Below are 15,223 nucleotides of genomic sequence, written 5' to 3'. Positions count from 1 at the left end.
ATCCATGTCTCATTGTGCCTGCACCACAATGACACTCTTTATATCTACTGTGCCAGGAAATTCCTTCAATATAATTTATTCAATTCCCGGACCTTTGAGGGAGTGTAGAGGAGTAGAAGAACAGTGGGATTAAAAACAGAATGTGCAAAGGCAGACCGCATACATAGACACACAAGGATAAAGCAGCTATTTATCCTTTGATGGTAATGCTTTGTAGCTAATGTGTCTGAGAACTACATTAAAAGGTCTAGACTGAAGTAATTTTACATCTTTTAGCAACACCCAAGAATTGATTATGTTTGTTGGTTTATCCACCAGATATTTCAGTGTGGTCCACACAGCAACATCCCAGACAGATTGCTTTGATATTTAGAAGAGACATTCACGAGCTCCAGAAAATGAATGAATGTTCTTACTCAGTCAAAACATCCCTGAATCTACACAATTTATTCTTCTGATTAAAAGCATAAAATGATTACAGTAGCATCTAAAAGAGAGCCCTGTGAAAGTACACCCCGTGATTTAGCAGTTTATATGATTTTATCAGGACCTTTCCGTGGTTGTGGATGAATTTTGACTCTTCTTTACAGCGCTGCTTCAGTTTAGTGACGTTTGCAGGCATTCGTTTATGCACAACTATCTTAAGGTCCCGCCACGGCATTTCAGTCAGGTTGAAGTCTGGACTTAGACTGAACCACTGCAACATCTTCACTCTTTTCTTTTTCAGTCATTCTGCTGTAAGTCTTCTGCTGTGGATGTTATCATTTTCCTGTGGCATGACCCAGTTTTGGTCAAGCTTTATCTGTCGGACAGATGTCCTCATTGTTGACTCTAGAATACTTTGCTGTTCAGAGAAGATCATGGTTGACTCAAAGACTGCAAGGTTCCCGTCCTATGGCCACAAAACAAGCACAAATCATCACCCCTCCACCACCGTGCCTCACAGTCGGTTTGTGCTGCTATGCTGAGTTTGGTTTTTGCATTGTGCATTATGGACAAAAATCTTCACTTTGGTCTTGTCTGTCCAAAGGATATTGTTCCAGAGGTCTTATTCTTTGTTCAGATGTAACTCTACTGCCATGTTCTTTTTAGAGAGACAGAAGCTAAAGTTTTTCACACATATAGGTTTGGCCTTTTTCCCCCTTAAAAATAACCACCTTCATTTAGAAACTACATTTTGTGTTTACTTGTGTTATCTTTGTCTAATATTTAAATTTATTTGATGATCTGACAAAAATGGGAAATCAGGAAGGGAGCAAACACTTTTTCACACCAGTGTAAAGACAATTTGGAATATCTGATATATACAAAATAATTCTGCATACAGTTGGGTCAAAATAACTACAGAGCCCACTTCAAGAGACCATTTAATTCGACTGTAAAGTAAAGAGTTTTTATATACTGCACTAGGAAGCTGACTTATTTTGGGAGCCAGCGTCTAGTGGTCACTCAAGGAACTTTTGTTTTTCTTCAGCACTGGCTTAATATTTCAGCCGAGGTTGTCTCTTGGCTCCATACATTCAAATGTGCTTACTGGCTTACTAAAATCACAAACTGCTGAAAATGTGGAGTGGTCTCTTGTGCATATTAACAACACAAGAAAGCCACAGAGAGCAATACATGCAGGGATTAGCATATGTAAGCATCCCTCTCTGTAAACAGAGCAGTTGTAAAACTGCTAGTCACGTTTAAATGTCGATCATTTAGATTTCATATAAGATTTCACTTTTTAAATTTCCAGAGACCACGAAGGAGGCCTGCTGAGTCATATACAGGAACCCCAGATGAGAAGTATTATCCCCTCTGTTTCTCCCTCAGTCATTTCTGCACTTCCTCTGTGACCCCCTTTCCATCTCTCAGAGAAGCTCAATTTCCTTTTCCTATTAACCTGATTATACACATCTCCACAAATCCAAAGGTACACACGCACACACGGACACACAGCTAATTTAGCTGATTTAAGATGGCTTCAGGCCAACCAGGCCTTTTCATTCATCACAGACTGAGCTCAAGTACAGTTCAGAGTCAAACCGGCCTGAGTTGTAAATCACTTAGGAACATCATTTGTCCACTGGCAGGCACATACTTTGTGTATACCAATCTCATTTCGCTGTATTGGGTGTCTCCTGGCTCTACTCTCTTCAAATCAGAACCAGTGAAGTTATATAACTGTCTATTTTTGTGAGACGGGCTAACATCTGCCCTGGAAAACCAATAAGCAGTCTTGTCCCTCTGTGGATGGAAATGGCCACATGAGTGTCTGAGGTACTGGCATATATACCCATATGGAAAAGAAATAGTAAAAACATATATGATTTACTCATGAAAGTGGCCACTTTCTCATTACTTTCATATATTTTTTTAGTAAGTATACAAAACATACAAGTTTCATTGTATAATTTTTCAAGGGATCTTATATGTGTTTTCACTCTTGTATGCTTTTCATACAAGTTTCATACAAGACAGATAAAAACTTTATAAGATTTAAATATATCTTTTCCATATGGGTATATTTGTCCATCACTGCTGGAAGGTTCATTATGTACTCAGTCACACATGAGTGTGTATAGCACATCAGTTCATCCTGACTGAAATATCTCAACAACTCCTCAATGGACTCCCATGAAATTTTGTGCAGACACTCATGGTCCCCAGGGGAAATAAAATACTTGCTAAGGTCAAGCTGTGACTTTTCTTTAAGAATGAAACTGATCATTGTGGTTTAAGTGAAATGTGTCAAAAATTACTCATTTAGACCCCCTTCAGGATGAAATGTTCTGACTGCAAAAAAGGACAGAATTAAGCAAGATGTAGGTTTGAGTTGTAAAAGTAAAGCCAATGCAGAAGTGCACTGACTCTTCTTTCCTTTTCATGGGATTATGGGTGACTCAGGTTGCAAACTGACTTCTGGATGTAGGTCTATAAGTCTATGGGAAAATGGCCCTTGGCTTCCTTGCTTTTTGACCTCAGTAAACACTTTCTTGATTACTTTATGACACCAGTTGCTATTTTCAAGTCATACTGAATAAAACATGAAGTTCATTTTGTAAGTTATGGTCATTATCCAGAAAAGGGAATTATCGAGGGTTGAATGACTTGTCAGTCGCTAGCCAATAAGCAAGCAGTGTCACTGTCAAACTCAACTTTACCTCATTAGATATGGTTTCAAAAAACGTTGAAATGCCAGAAACAGTAAGCTTAACAAACTTTGCTTGAGCCTTTCTCCAACAGTAACTGACATATATATACAGTATATACAACTAGCAGAACATCTTTACAGCGTAGATGGTAGGAAACACAGGCTTAGCTTCCTGGTACATTTAAAGGGAAAGAAAAATAAAGCCACTACAGATGTGTCTTTAACCTGTATTCTTTTCTGAAGGCCACCATATGGTGACAGCAAAAAGCAAAACCATCTTTTAAATAGTTTATAGGTTGGCTTAAAAAATGGTAACAAGCTAATTTCTCCTTGGCATTTTTGTACAACTTACCAGTTTCAAGGCAGTAACATTTAAAGTGGCCACTTGTGATGGATGCTTGCTTTTACATCTTGCTGAACATTCAACCCCTTTAAAAGAGCAGTCAGTTGGGCATTACTTTCTGGCAAGTACATTCATTTTAAGCCTATTTGTCAATGGCTAAATTTAGCATCCCATTAAGTATCACAAGAGAACAATGGAAGCACCTTGCTAATTAAGCTAGCTAGCCAACTAGCTACTTTTGGTCTTCCATCCAACCTTTCGTCCATTTTCTGTCATTTAACATGGTCCAGGCCTAATGTACAAACAAATATATGATGTGATAGTGGTTACAAACATCTTTTACTGTTTATAGATAAATAGTACTGAGCTTAAAGCAGCACGCTGTCCTTCCATAAACAAAACTGACAGTGCGTTTTAACTTTAAGACAATTTCCCTTTGTTTTGTGTTCATAATCATTCTGACTGTTGGGCTCTCCACACTACAAAAACAGCAGAGGCCCACAGCGTCAATGAACACGTCCAAAAAAGCCAAAAAATCTGCATGTCATTTATCAAAATGGAAAACATGCTGACCAGAAATGTCTAATCTAAGTTGGTTTGAATACTGCAAAAGTGATATTACAATGGGTCTGTTTTCAGTCAAGGACCACGTGGTCCTGATTGATCCCGGCAGTCTGTCAGCCACAAGATAAAACCCCACTGCTCTCTCTGCCACAGTTATCAAAACCAAAGGAAAACCAAAAGACTTTGCTGCTGATACAGCGAGTGCAGAAAGCAGCACCCGCTGACCTGTGAGACATCACTCAACTTAGCACCTGTAGGCTTCAAAGCTTGGCTCAGCTATGGTTAAAAATCTGCATCCCATTGGCACCTGCTCATCTGTAACATATCTAACCATCTATAAAGAGCTTTAAAGCTTAATGCAAATCACCAGCTCTGGGAAACAAAATCATGAAGTGGGCCTGACATTTGACCTTAATTAGATGCAGTGAGAAATCAGTTGTTAAGTTGATCCAAGACAGACAGTCAAAACAAATCTTCTAAAAAGAAAGCAAGCAAACATCTGCAGAAACTAGAAAAAAGTTCATGTCGTGCTGAACTGAAGACTGAACTGGTGCATTTATCATTTATGGCGTTGACCCTTCAAAGGAATAATGTCAAAAGGGGCTTTGGGTGGGACTCAGACCTTTTCTAAAACCACATGCTGGCATTTAACAAGAGACAACACTGGCAAGAGAAAAGCTTCAAATAATTCTGGCATGTCTGTGGGCAGCCTAGAGCCATGAAGAAGTTATAAAACTGAAATATTTCCAGATTTCCTCCTTTGTTCTTTTATCTTTGTCCATTTTTCTTCTTTACTGCACATTTTTCCCATTTTTCCCCCATCCATTTTTTCTCTGAATTCATCTTCTTTGCCACTCCAGCAGTAACCACGCTACCCTCTCTAATCGCTCTAGGAATGGTTATCACGAGCTGAACTTCTGACAGCTTTTAGCTCCGCTTACTTTGACAAAAATCTTCTCATTTGGCTGCCTGCTCAGTCTCTGCTTTAGTCTTGGCAAATGTGCGGCATGTGGGCTTGCAGTGGACATAAAGGTTATAGATGTAGGCGTGTTTGTGGCTTTACAAGCAGAAGAGAACACAAGTGGCCGCTTTTTTTTTTTAGGTTTAGTGATTGCATCTGTAGGCAGGGGCGGATTGGATAAATAACACAAGCTAAAAGAGACACACGAATCCGCTGCAGATATGTCAGCAGCTGTGGAAGGATAAAGGGAAGAGGTAGCGTGAGCAGTGCGTAAACAGAGCAACAGCAACTCAGGTGCCCTCTGTGTTTATACAGGCTGGCCTTCAGGAAGCATACTGGACATGCTCAGTTACCTGAATTAAAAATATAGTTAAAAACACAAAATCCACACCACTGACAGATATATTAAGCAGGAGATAAAGTTCACAGCAAGTGATTCACTGGCTGCAGACGATTGGTCACTAGTGGACATTCCAGGTTCCGGTTCCAGTAAATTCAACCCAAGAAATGAAGAACAGATACTACAGATGTGATGAAAGCCTACAATTTGTTACCAAGGTTTATGCCAAAAAAAGTAAAAATGTGACAACACCTTTGGAGATGTTTGCTTATTAAGCTTAACAAACAAGTGCACCAACAATCATGCGTTTAGACAGAAGACGGCTGATCATGGACAAATTATAAGCAGACAACCAAACCATTTAGGAAGCTTATCCAGAGAGACATTGAGTTTGGAGGGGTTAGCACTCACTAGCTGGGATAGGCTCCAGACTCACCGTTACCCTGAACTGCATAAGCAAAAGAAGATGGCTCAAATTTATCTAATCTATGCAACTCTATGAGGTACCTTGAGCTGCATGTAGATTACACTGTGAGAAAGTTTCTGCCATTAACTTTGTATTAACAAACTGCCAAAATGTACATATCTTTAGGTATTGCTGTTATTGTTCACAGACTGGGTCAGGATCATTGAAGCAATGTTTAAAGGTGCAGTGTGTAAAATCTCACCACTAGATGTCAGTAGATTGAAGAATCTAGCTACGGTGGCCACTGTAGGACAAACAACTTTGGCTGTCATTCATTTTTAGTGAGTGTAGGCTGTCAGTCCACTCCTTCCCTCAACTGTCCATCACTACTATTTACTATGGAAGAGCTGTAAAACTTTGTGAAAGGAGATCGATACAGGTCAGTGAGTGAGAGAAGCTCACTTTGTCATGGTCTGTGGTCCTGTGTCTGTGGAATGCGTGATGCTCGGGTAGCCACACCCCTGGGCTGGGCCATCACCAGCGCACCTGCTCTCCATCACGGTGACTACACGGAGATCTACTTAACCCGGCGCTGACGGATGCTCCACGCCAGTCCGTTAGTCACCCCCACAGTGGTAACCAGACTTCCACGAAAAGCGTGCATTCTCTTCTGGATTGGAACTGTGTTTAACCTGCCTACTTTTGTCCAGGTTTCTACTCGGCGTCTGCTACCTGCCTGTCCTCCGGCTCAACTGGATCTCGCGGTGCTCACCTGGCCCATTCGCCATTCCCACGGACTTCCTGCCCCCACGGACTGCCACACTTCCCTCCCGAGCTCCCACGGTCCCGTTCTATCGTAAGCCTCCTACTCTAACTCAGTCCAGATGTGTTTTCCCCACTTCCCGGCTCCCTAGTAATCATCTCCCCTTTCTATTGCAGCCTCCCACCGTCCCGATCCCGGCTTCCTCGTGTCATTGTTTCCCCGGGGTTTTAGTTTCTTGTTTTGCTCCCTAGTTTCCCCGGGTCGCCTTTCGTTGTTACAATAAAGTGTTTTTTCTGTTAGCGCGGAGTCTGCGCCTGGATCTTTTCGTGCCCGCGCACCATGGCCCATGACACACTTCTGTCCAATTACAATGATACCGAGTGCCGCTGTTAGCTGCTGTTAGTCGACATTAGTGAAACTTCCTTCAAAGTGGATCTAACGTTGTTGGATAGCAATTTAATTTTTATACAATGTGAGAAGGTAACCAAAGGGTTTATCAGAGCATGATTTTTAGAACACTTGAGCCCAACATTGTGTTGCTGGCATAATGTTAGCTTTAGTTGCTGTTTAGTTGGCAACACTGCATGAAATTGGTTCTGAGAATAGTGGACTTTTAAGGTTAACAGTACCTTCACATAGTTATACTTCTTGTCAAAACCTCAAAATTGCAAATATTTAGCAAACTTTGCAAATATACCAGCCACTCACAAATAGCTGACATATTTGGCAGTCCTAATGTGCATAAATAAGGTGTTTCCTTTGACAGGCTAATATGCCAAAGGTAACACAAGATACACAGCTGGAATTTTAGAAATTTGTGAAATATGCTCCAGACGTTTGCGCTGTTACCTAAATTAAATCTGAGGACAAAGTGAAGTCTTTAGCTTTGTTAGTGTTAGGTTATAATAAAAGTACTGGGCAAACTTCATATCACTAAAAGCACAAAGACAACCCTAGTGGTGGAAGAAGTGGCAGTCCTGACATCAGTGAAGTCACAGAGATTCATCTTCTCTCTACAATATTATGACAATTCAACCAGTACTTGGTGACATATTCCAGTCTGGATCAAAGTGACAAACCATATGTCATTCCTTGAGTCACTCGTGGCTAAATCACCTCCCTCGACCCTGGCTGCTATTTAATCTGCTTCCTCTTCTCCCTCAATTCATTCATTCTGCTGTGTTTTGCCCCTCAAAAACATCATCCATTCCTCTACTGTTTCTTCAATCCATTTATCTCTGTCTGCCCCTCCCATTTCCCATCTAAGCATCTCTCTGTTTACACCCCTTAATACACTGACTGAACCTGTCGGCTCAACGGTGTCAGCTTCCACTTTGTGAGACTTCCAGATGTACTCCCAGAGCTCGTTTTTTTTCACCGGTGCGGAAAACATCCAGGCTTACAAGCTGAGACCCACACAGGACATCATCCCCCCTGACAGTTGTCAAAGCTTTCATCCCCTCCCCAAATTTCTCTCTCAGTAATGCAGGGGTGGTTGACACTCTTCTAACCATATCCCCTGTCACGGCTGTCCGAAAAGGCCCAGACGGACAAGGTCAGGGGGCCGACCCGGAGGCCAAAACAGTTCAGTTCCGGGGGCCGACCGCGTGAAAGGCAGCAGCAGTGGGGCAGGTCCGGAGGCCGGCCACGCAGTAGGCAGTGGTGTGGAAACAGTTCTGGGGGCCGACCGTGCAGACGGCAACAGCGGCGTGGAAACAGCTCTGGGGGCCGACCGTGCGGACGGCAACAGCGGTGTGGAAACAAGTCCGGAGGCCGGCCACGTGGAAGGTAGTGGCGGCGTTCAGGAGGGCGTTCAGGAGGGCGTCCACAGTGGCGGAGATGCCCAACAAGCGGCCTGGCAGATGACCGACGATGTGGAGGTGGTAGTAGGGGACCTGAAGGCTGCGTGGCCCCTGCAGCCCCAGGCGAAGCGGAGGCTGGACCAGACGAGGCGGAGGCGGAGGCTGGACCAGACGAAGCTGATGAGGCTGATGAGTATGCTGGAGCCGGACCAGGCGAGGCTGATGAGGATGCTGGAGCCGGACCAGGCGAGGCTGATGAGGATGCTGGAGCCGGACCAGGCGAGGCTGATGAGGATGCTGGAGCCGGACCAGGCGAGGATGAAGCGGAGGCTGAAGCCGGACCAGACGAGGATGAAGCGGAGGCTGAAGCCGGACCAGACGAGGATGAAGCGGAGGATGAAGCAGTGGCTGGACCAGACGAAGCAGCTGATGAGGATGAAGCAGTGGCTGGACCAGACGAAGCAGCTGATGAGGATGATGCAGATGCTGGACCAGACGAAGCAGCTGATGAGGATGCAGATGCTGGACCAGACGAAGCAGCTGATGAGGATGCAGATGCTGGACCAGACGAAGCAGCTGATGAGGATGCAGATGCTGGACCAGGCGATGCTGAAGCGGATGCAGATGCTGGACCAGGCGATGCTGAAGCGGATGCTGGACCAGGCGATGCTGAAGCGGATGCTGGACCAGATGCTGGACCAGGCGATGCTGAAGCAGATGCTGGACCAGGCGATGCTGAAGCAGATGCTGGACCAGGCGATGCTGATGAGGAAGCGGAAGCTGGACCAGGCGAGGGTGATGAGACTGCAGCTGGTGATGAGACTGCAGCTGAGGGCTGGACGGGCTCCTCAGGCCCCCCAGCTGACGAGGCAGAAGGCTGGACGGGCTCCTCGGGCCCCCCAGCTGACGAGGCAGAAGGCTGGACGGGCTCCTCGGGCCCCCCAGCTGACGAGGCAGAAGGCTGGACGGGCTCCTCGGGCCCCCCAGCAAAAACAGTCTCAGAACCAGTGGGCACTAAAGCCCCTGGCAGAGACAGAAAAGAACCAGCAGGCACACGGGCCTCTGGCAGGGACGCAACAGAACCAGCAGGCGCACGGGCCTCTGGCAGGGACGCAACAGAACCAGCAGGCGCACGGGCCTCTGGCAGGGACGCAACAGAACCAGCAGGCGCACGGGCCTCTGGCAGGGACGCAACAGAACCAGCAGGCGCACGGGCAGACTGCAGCTGCACAGAGCATTGGGTCTGCTCAGGCAGCGACGGCCGGGTGTGGTCCTCAGCTGGCTTCTTAACCGCCAGGGGTCCTGAGTCTGCTGGGGGCTGAGACCCAGCCTCTGGGGAGGCCCTGGGGCGAGTAACAGTCTCTAAATTAGCCAGTTTCTGAGAAACTAGAGTGGTTTTAATGCATTTGTCTCTCCGCTCAAAATGGGTGCTAGGAACGAGATTCAAAATGGGTGGCACAGACACAGCCTCCAGTATGGAGGGAACGGGTGATCGGGCTAATGGCATAGATGCAGGCTGGGCTAATGAACTGGCTAAAGGCTGATGTACTGGTTGAAGTGAGACTGGAGTTGGTGGTGGAGTGGATGAAACACAGTCAGCTACTGTTATGGATGTTTTGAAAATGCCAACTTGTGAGAGGTCAGTTACCACGAAGGTAGGTAAACGCCGTGTACTGTCTTTACCCTCCCCATGAACGGCCCCAGAAAACACAGTCCCAGAAGCACCAGCGTCCTTAAAACTCACCACAGCTGGTCGCACAGGAGTCCCTGAATCCGGCTGTGGGGTGAAGCGTCGGTGGCGCGAATGTTTCCTCTCCACCGCTGACGGCTCCGACAGGCAGGGAAAAACCTCTGGGGGGTCGGGCCGTGAAACCTCCGGTGGGTGAATCTGAGACGGATGCTTTGTGGCGGTCGTAGTCCATTGTTGCTGGGCACAATTGGCTACTTCCCGAGCTTGCACCGCTTCCTGGGCTTTATGCAGCTCAGCGATTAAGTCTGTAAATCCCCGGACCTGGTGGAGATAGGGATTTCCGGCCAGGATTGCCTCAACGGCATTTATCCCCACAACTTTCGCTCGTGCATTGGAGGTGTGGGTTACCCAGTCCACCAGGCGTAGGGCACGTGTGAGGTCGCTCTCCCCGGCCAAGACCGCTGGATCCATCTTGTGGTCGCGTCGTACTGTCACGGCTGCACAGCAGTCGTGTGGTGAATTGAGAAAAGGATCCAAGATGCAGGCACTGACTGGGGTGCGAGTGAAAATTTATTTGCAGAGGTGATAAAGTGACAAAACAGGAAGAGCAGAGCGGGGAGTAAACAAACCTAAACTGGGAAAACTAAAGAACAAAACTTAAACCAGACACTCACGGGAGGAGGAGCGAAATGCACAAAGAGAGATGGCAGAGAGACGCAGAATGAATACCAGGTAACAGAATAATGCAGACTGACATGGAGTTCAACAGACAACGCAACAGAGAGCACAGGAAAACACAGGGCTTAAATACACGGGGAGTAATCAGGGAATGGGCCACAGGAGGGAGACACAGCTGGGAGCAATAAGGCTAACGAGACAGGGGAGAGGTAAAACTGAACACACTGACATGAGACATGAACTTTCAGAATAAAACAGGAAACTAACAGACACAGAGAACCAGACCGGACACTGAACTTGACAGGCAGACTCATGAGCAGACACAATAACACCATGGACAGACAGAGGGAACACAGAGAAGTGGAAGCAGGCAGGCAAAGAACAGAAACCTAACAAATGGCAAAATCACAACAGAATACACACTCTGAATGAACAAAAGCACAAGGAACACAAAACACTGAGTCCTCAGACTCAGGACCATGACATCCCCTGCCCTCCGACCACATAAGCATACAATGTCTGCAAAATCTGCTGATCACAACAGTTTTCCCATATAGGGAGCATCTGGACGGAGAGTGCTCCTTGGCTACATCAAACTAAAAATACACACACCCATAGGTCAAAGAACAACCTCTCCCCAGAATCAATAAGAGACATGCAAAAACAATCATGCATGTTATGAAGGAAACGGTGAGAGAAAATAATAAACCCCCCTGAGCTTGGGGTAAACTGCATATCACCCACTGTTACAACATCACAGCAGATTTATTTGGCAAACTCAGTAAAAACAAATGAAACTGAAAAAACTAAAAGGGAGCGTCACTTATGCTAGTAAAGCAGGAACCAATTACCTTAAAAGTGCTTTGGGTTTATGCACTGATTAATTCATAATAATAACTACACATTTTAAATAGCATGCATGGTATTTTAAACAACGTACATATGTAATTATAATATTTCAGTGCTCTTTGTTTGTACTATAATTAGTGTGTTTTAAATAATTAATTGATCCTAAAGTTCCACTTACCCTCAAACCAACACAATGACCTCCATTAGCCACTTATGATGTTTAATTTTTTATCAGTAGTACAGGAATATCAAGTGCCCTTAGCTCTCTCCTTGCTATTTCAGTAGGCTGATGCAGTTCATTTATAGGTGAAAAAAGTATGAATCTATTCAGTGGTAGTTTCAAGCTTGCTGTTTTATCAAGCTAGCTACATTTTCAGAAAACAAGTTCTCTTGGGGAATATGTTTTTATGTTTTTAGAGCAAGTGGCTGAAATTATTAGATCAAGGAGGCAGTTAGCTTAGCTTAGTTATGAGGGGCATTGACACACCAATCAGTTCACTCGCCACTTACTCACGTAGATGAAGAATGAGTCGCTCGCAGACCTTCCAAGCTGTGGTTGGCAAATTAACCCAATGTCATATTTACCACCCTGTCATATGTGAGCTAACATCCTTCCCTCTCACTGGAAGTCCCTTCAATTGCTCATCTCAAAGTCGAGAATAGTTTAACCTTGGACCAAACCACTTTGCTTCACCAGCAGTAACTGTGCAACTAATTTCTTTAAGTTGATTAATTTCATTGAGATTGTTTGCAATTTTGGTGTTAATCGCTCCCCTATATAAAGCCCAACAGATTTAGGATTTTTAAGACCAATACAGATATTTGGCAATTTAAAAATCGGATATTCTGATACATTGGCTGATACTGTTTTCACTTTTGACATAGGCTACCACACAGCTGTCAGGTGGCTCAGCCTGGGCAAAGTGTTACAAAGAGTAAAGGACCTGAGAACAGAAATTTGAGAATTTTGAGGAGAGCTCTCAGATGCAGAACGGAAGGCAGGTCTTGTATTTGCTGGGGATGTAACTGCACTAATGAATGAACTAAACTGCAAGGCAAGGGCCTATTTGCTACATGATGAAGGCTTTTATGAGAAATTTGGAGCTTTTCAAGCCAACATTATTATTCACATGCCAACAGTTAACTTGATGGTCCTCTTTGGATCCATCTTCACATGAACAATGATGATGAAGATTACAAATCCAGATACAAATACTCTCAAAGACGATCACATCACATTTCTACTCTCCTTCGCATTTTCACCTCAGAGATTGAATCAGACACTTTTCAAACCCGAGACACAGGAGATTTCTTTTTTATTATGCCTGCTGGACATTGCCGTAGCCTAATTGTAACATCTACTCCAATTAGCAGCAGTTTATAAAGTGACAAAATTAATATTGTGCAGAATTGAGTTAAGGTTATTGGCACGACCCATTTGAGAAAATGAATTGCCCACCCTTGGCTTACAGGCTCAGAAAAAGGTTACAAGTCGCTTATTTGTGATGAACTAGCTATTGCTTTGTTTGGGGGAGCGAAAGGAAGTGGTGACGGAAAAGACCCAAGTAGGAAGTGACCATGGATGTCTGTGTCATTGTTCACAAAAGTCTCCCGCTGCTGGGTTCAGCAATATCAAAACTATTTTGTCAGCTGATCCACTATGTGCACTGGAAGATTTTCTTTTTATGAGCTACTGGAACATTTCCCTGAAAATGGCTACATTTTCCATTTTCAGAATTGGGATGAGCCAATGCACACCCTGCACTAGCCCCAGATTTACATGAGAGCGGTGCAATTTTGTTGAAAAGCAAAGAGTGGTTTTAAATGTGAACCACTAACATACTGTTTCTGTTATTCTCAAGGCAGCACTAAAATTCAGAAACACGTCCTTTTAAAAAGATGCAGACACGTTGGTTTATTGTGGATAATAACAGAAGATAGACGTAATCGTTAGTTGAAGTTTGTTTTTGTATTACACAAAGGCTTACTGAATGAAGATTGGAAAGAAAAAGTACACATTATAAAAATAAATATGGCATAAATATACAAATTAAACAGCACTGCAACTTTGTTATTGTGTTTTAAATTACTGGATTTTCATTATTGCTCAGGATAATTATTTTGAAATTAGGGTTTACCCTTATTAGCACATCTAACTAGTGCCGCCCAGTCCTATCAACACACTCTGTCTTTCTGACACACACACACACACACACACACACACACACACACACACACACACACACACACACACACACACAGATGTGTTTATGGAAGGTCACACAACTCCCCTTGATCTTTTCTTTGTTCGTGGTCAGGGCTACTCAACAGCAAGGACAAATACCACCCAAGACATACACACAAACTATGAATACTAATACATGAGCCAGAAACTGGTGAAATGTAAAAAAATAAAATGGCACACATAAAAACATAAAGTCAAACAAAGATTACCCAAATTAATTCTGACCAGCCTTGCTAATGCATCAGAATTGCTCCAGTATTACCAGAAGTATCGTTTTCCCCAATAAATACATGACTATTCTGAGTAACAAGCAGGAAATCAGCATAGCTGTGGTTTGAAGGCTCACAAAAAAAATGAAACTTCAAAGATGATATCAGCAAAAAGAAATTTGTGATATGTTGGTTTTGATTTGAATCTTTTAGTTGCTGCTGCTGTTTGCGGAGAAATCCACAAAATACACCCCAAAACAGACAACGTGATGCTGAGTCAAAAAACTTTGACACAGTTTTTAAAAGGTCCGTGCTTGTCGAGTCGTGTTTTGAGTTAAAAGAGCTTTTAATTGAAAGTTATGTTGACTGACAGGAATTACTATGAAATGCTGTTTTGCTGTGATGTTGATAACCTTAGTGGAGAGTGTTCACAGGTAAGAGGGGGGTACCGGCAGATAAGATAAGGAAGGGAAGAGGAGGAGAATTGTGAGTTTTACTGTAATGTGATTATATTAATAGTGATCCAGAAGTGACAATATCAATCACTGCAAGTACATACAAAATGTACATATGTATATTTACACCTATGTGTGTGTGTGTGTGTGTGTGTGTGTGTGTGTGTGTGTGTGTGTGTGTGCGTGTGTGCGCGCATATGATCATTGTTCATTTCTGTTTAACTTGATGTAACTACAAAAAAAACCCCAAAAGACACAAAACGTCTCCCCATCAGTGATTTCTCACAAAAAGATAGAAAGTATACAAGAGGGAATTTTACTTTATAGCCTTCCATTTGATTACTTCATTACTTCTGGATGAATGTTGATATATATCCATTTCACACTATGGTTGATCAAACGTGTGTGGAACTTCTCTTTCTCAAGTGCTTTTTAAATTTGTTTCTTTTTTGTCAGATATTTAGTTATCTTTAGAATTGAATAGAACAGTCTGAATGTAAAACCTAAAGAAAATTAGTCATTACATTTACACCACAGTACTATGCAAAAGTCTTAAGTCTCCTGTCATTTATTTGTATTTTGCCAGGATATCAAACAGTATATAGATCATCTGAAGTTCTTCTTTTTTCTTAAGGATATGACTTTCAGATACAGTTTATCTGCTGTTGTTTTTTTGTTTGTTTTTTGTCTTCCACTTGCAGTTTCCTCAAATTTCTTGAATTGCACATCATGCTGTGTTTTTGGCTAATACCTCTTTGGGAATCACATTGTTGGTGCAA

The 15,223-nt window shown here is 43.5% G+C and overlaps 1 protein-coding gene across 1 annotated transcript in view; it reads right to left on the bottom strand.

Moving 5' to 3' along the window:
• The window catches only part of itga1 (integrin, alpha 1), a 67,578-nt gene that overhangs the window by 38,035 nt on the left and 14,320 nt on the right, over positions 1–15,223 (bottom strand). The window lies entirely within an intron of this gene.

Source organism: Diplotaxodon limnothrissa, linkage group LG7 (assembly GCF_057381915.1).
Source record: "Diplotaxodon limnothrissa isolate DT_005_m linkage group LG7, D_limnothrissa_male_GT1.1, whole genome shotgun sequence".
Classification (NCBI taxonomy): Eukaryota; Metazoa; Chordata; class Actinopteri; order Cichliformes; family Cichlidae; genus Diplotaxodon; species Diplotaxodon limnothrissa.
The sequence above is the reverse complement of the archived record's forward strand: the minus strand, read 5'-3'. Positions and strand labels throughout refer to the sequence as shown.